This window comes from Camelus bactrianus, chromosome 3 (genome assembly GCF_048773025.1).
Source record: "Camelus bactrianus isolate YW-2024 breed Bactrian camel chromosome 3, ASM4877302v1, whole genome shotgun sequence".
Classification (NCBI taxonomy): domain Eukaryota; kingdom Metazoa; phylum Chordata; class Mammalia; order Artiodactyla; family Camelidae; genus Camelus; species Camelus bactrianus.
In genome coordinates, this window is record NC_133541.1 from 117,477,296 (window position 1) to 117,482,257 (window position 4,962).

A 4,962-nucleotide genomic window follows, 5' to 3' on the forward strand; every position below is an offset into this window, starting at 1 on the left:
TTAAAAACTTTTATGTCATAAAACACATTCAGGACAGTGAAAAGACAGCCCACCTGCTGTGAGAAGATATTTGCAAACCATGATCTGGTAGACTTGTATCAAGAATTTATAAAGCACTCTTACAACTCAGTAACAACAAAAAAAAGAAGCAATGTGAAACCATCACAAATGGGAAGAATATTCAGTGAATAGCATACAAAAATCCCAATCGCCTTCTACCAAGTTAGGAGATACTAATATCAAGAATGAAGATGGGTCATTACTAGGGGCATTGAAAGAATAATAATGGAATATTTACTAACTTTATGGCCATAAATTCAACAACTCAAGTGAAATGGACACTTTCCTTAAAAGATACAAAGTGCCAAAACTCACTTGAGAAGAAACCTAACACGTGAGTAGTACTATATGTATTACAGAAGTTGAATTCTTGGTTAAAACCCTTCATAAAAGAAAATTCTAGGCCCAGTGGTTTCACTGGCCATCATATGGATGAATCTCTAATGCATTATTCTAAGCAGAGGAAACCAGACTTAGAAGACTATGTATGTGACATTCTGGAAAAGGCCAAATTATATGGGTGGAAAACTAGATTAGTGATTTAAAGGGACTGGGCGAAGAAGGAGGGGTTGACAATTAAGGGGCACAGGGGACATGGTGGCGGGTGAGGACAGTGGAACTTTTCTATAGCTTGGTGGTGGTTTGCAACACTACTGTATGCATTTGTCAAAACTTGCAAGATTGGATACATTTTACTGTTTGTAACTTATTTCTTAATTTAAAAAGTTTTGAAAACTGAATGGCAGATCTGTAAATAGTAATTGAGCTATAAGAATTTAGTGGGCCATGAAAGACATGGAAGAAACTTAAAAGACATATTACTAAAAGAAAGAAGCCAGTCTGAAAAGGCTACAAACTGTACGATTCCAACCAAATGACATTCTGGAAAAGGCACAGCTACAGAAACAATAAAAACATCGTGGTTTCCAGGGGTTTGGGGAGAGGGAGGGAGGGAGGGAGGAATGAACAGATGGAGCACAAGGGATTTTTAGGGCAATGAAATTATTCTGTATGCTACTATAGTGGTGGCTACATGTCATTATTCATTTGTCAAAGCCCTAGAATGTACGACATCCAGAGTGAACCCTAATGTAAACTATGGACTTTGGTTGATAATAATGCGTCCATGTTGGTTCATTGATTGTACCAAATGAGGGATGCCACTGAGGAGGGATGCTGAGGGTAGGAGAGTATGTATGTGTGGATGGGGAGGGCTATGTGCAAACTCTCTGTATTTTCTGCTCAATTCTGCTGTGAACCTGAAACTGCTCTAAAAGAATAAAGGCTATTAAAATAAAATAAAAATAAAAAAAGAACTTAGTGGGCCATGGAGAAAGCCGAAAATATAATGATCTATAACACAGAATTCTCAAAAAAAAAAAAAAGAAACAAAGAAAAAAACAGGATGTCTTGATCTGACTACAGGAAGGAATGCTAAAGCTAGGAATACTGGGAGGGAAGCTGTGTGAGAAAGCAGTTTTATCCCTAAATCTTCTCCCCACTCCACTTATATAGATTAATGTACCTTACCGGCTATTGAAGAAATCTGGAGTTATGTTTTCTGCCGAGAGTAAAACAGATCACTCGTGTTGAGGAGTCTCAGGCTAGTTTAGGGCCCTGGATGCCAAACCTGGAAGGTTAGGAGATGGTGTAAATATTTAATGCAGAATGTTAAGACACAGCCACCTTCACCTTGAGCCTCCAGAACCCTGCAGTAAGACCCCCACCATTGGGATCCTCTGGAGAAGTTGATAAGCCCAAAAGGGATGTCCTAAAGATAGTCACATTAGCGGCTCACCCATGATTCGTCCAGTTGTCTCACTAGGAAGCTGAAAGTAAACAAGGTATGTCCATATCCCAGAGTTTCCAATCACTTTTTATTCCAATAGTTATAATTTCAAATAGGAGACCAGATATTCAGGGAAAGCCCCTAAATGCAGAAAATAATCACCAAATCAATAAAGTTGAAAATAGTAATTTGGAGGAAAGAGATTCAGATGAGAAAAGAAAAAAAATTAAAAGTCATTAAGGGTTCATAGCATCACTATATACAATAGCCAAGACATGGAAGCAACCTAAATGTCCATCGACAGATGACTGGATAAAGGAGTTGTGGTATATTTATACAATAGAATACTACTCAGCCATAAAAAGAATAAAATAATGCCATTTGCAGCAACATGAATGGACCTAGAGATCATCATTCTAAGTGAAGAAAGCCAGAAAGAGAAAGAAAAATACCATATGATATTGCCTATACGTGGAATCTAAAAAAGGAAAAAAGAAAAGTCACTATGAACTCATCTACAAAACAGACAGACTCGCAGACATAGTAAACAATCTTATGGTTACCAGAGATAGGGTGTGGGGAGGGATAAATTTTGGAGTTTGGTATTTACAAATATTAGCCACTATATATAAAAATAGATTTTAAAAAGTTTCTTCTGTATAATACAGGGTACTATGTTCAATATCTTGTAATAACCTTTAATGAAAACGAATATGGAAACAAATATATGCATGTAAATGCATGACTGGGACATCGTGCTGTACACGAGAAAATGACACATTGTAACTTACTATCCTTCAATAAAAAAATAAATAAAAATATTTTTTTTAAAAAAGTCATTAAGGACATAGAATTTCTTAAAGTTTAGACAAGAATGACTACATTTCATTTTATTCCTCCCACTGATCATAACTCCACAAGTCACCCATCAGAAGATTTTGAAATATAGACAAAAGGAAGTAGATTAACTAGGGACTTCAGAACTCAAAGACTAACCCAGTGGGGAGTTTCCTGGGGTTTTCTTTCCTCCAATGTATCTAACTCAGGGTTAGAGAAGCCTCACCAACACACACAGACACACAGACACAGACACACACACACACACACACACACACACACGCCTTAAGAAAAGCCAAAGGGCCAGGAAAGTCTTGCCCACAATAACAGAAAACTTTTTACCATCCTGCTTGTTCTTGAGGCAAACATGTGGAGAGCTTCACCCTCTGTTCCTTAACAGGCAATGCAGACACTGAGTTCATCAATGAGAAGATATGTTCCAACTCTTTCCCATTGCAATAAGGTGGTCCTCATGGAAACTGTGAGCCTAGCATTATTGACATTTGGGGCTGGAAAAGCCTTTGTCCTGGAAGGGCGTCCTGTGCATTACAGGATGTATAGCAGTACCCCTGGATAACCCACTAGATGCCAATAGCAAACCACCAATTTTGATAATCAAAAATGTATCCAGCTACTACCAAATGTGCCCTGGGACCATCACCCCTGGTTGAGAACCAACACCACCTGCTTTCCGCAACCTCCTGCAAGAAGGATGGGTCATGCAAGCCAGACACATTGTGGAGCCCGTCTTCCTTCCCCATCTGCAGTAGGAGGCAGCACCCTTCTCAGCTCAAGCCAGCACTGAGAAGACTGTGAGGTGAAGTCCTGTCACCTGGGAAACATGCAGGTGGACAGACCAGAAAATCCATGCAGAGGCTTGATCGACTGAACTACTGTTGGAACCACAGTCCACCAGAGTGAGCCAGGATACGCATTCTGAAACTAAACAGGTTTACAACCAGCTAAAATAGAAGATTTAAGTGGGAACTAGAGTCTCATAGATTAATACTCAAAATTCATACGACACAATCCAAAATGGCTTATCACACTGGGAAACTCTCAGCTCCAATAAGAAAAGACAATTAGTACACACCAATATCAAGCTAACATAGCTGTTTGAATTCTTGAACAAGGATTTTAAAGAAGCCATCATACAAATTCTCTATTGAACAATTATGAATGTACTTGAAACATATTAAAGGACAAAGACTAGTAAAGAGAAATTATTGGCAATACATATAAAAGACAAGGGATTAATATCAAGAAATAGAAGGTACAGAGATTTCCCAATACTTCCTGCATATGCATTGCCTCCTCCATTAACAAACTCTGTGCCTTCTGTTTAATTTTGTTGTATAATTCTATACATGAACTAAGAATGGTTTGTACACTTTTTAAAGTGTGGGAGTAAAACAAGAGAGTAGATTCTAGAGATGCGCAACTTAAATGAAATTCAGATTTCAGTGTCTGTAAGGAAAGTTTTATCGGACACAGCCCTGTTCATTTGTGTATGCAGAGTTCTGAAGCTTCCAGAGTGTTTAAATAGTACAGTGCATTTTTCCATCCCTTTTTTTCAACAGCTGTATAACTTGCTTTGTTCAATGGCACGTTAGCAAATATGATCAAAGAGAGGCATGCAAAACACTAGCACACTTCTCGAATGCTGCAACTGACACATGACCAAACCCCAGCGTGCTGGCTGGGTACTGGGAGACACAGGACAAAATTATTCCTGTTGTCTCAGCCAAGAGCTAGCCAGCTTACTAGGGGGAGAGACACCAATGACCACCGCTGCCCAGGACCAAGATCACCCAGAGTCCACCGACCACTAGCCCTCAGGGGAGTCTGAACACAGAAAGCCAGCAATGATGAGATTGGTGGGGGAGGAGGGGTGGCGGAGGATGGAGGTGGGGGGCGGGGTGGGGATGGAGGTAGGGGGAGACCACTGAGAGCTGGCTCCATGCTGAAGGGCGAGACAGCCGGTGACCTGCCAGGGGCTCCGGGCCAGGGTTGGTGGGGGGTGGTCCTCACCTATCCGTGAGGATAGAGAGATACAGAGCAGGAGGGCCATGATCACGTGTACGAGATCCAGAGGCAACATCAGGGGTTCAGGGTTCCATCACACGGCGCCGCGCCATCTTGCGTTGGTGCCATCATGTGCCGGGGCCCCGGGCACGTTTGTGCTGTCGCACGTCGTCTGCCTGGGCACTGTCGCATGCTTGCGCCGTCACAGGTCCCGTGCTCCGGCCCGCACAGCCCCGAGGCCCACCGCCGTC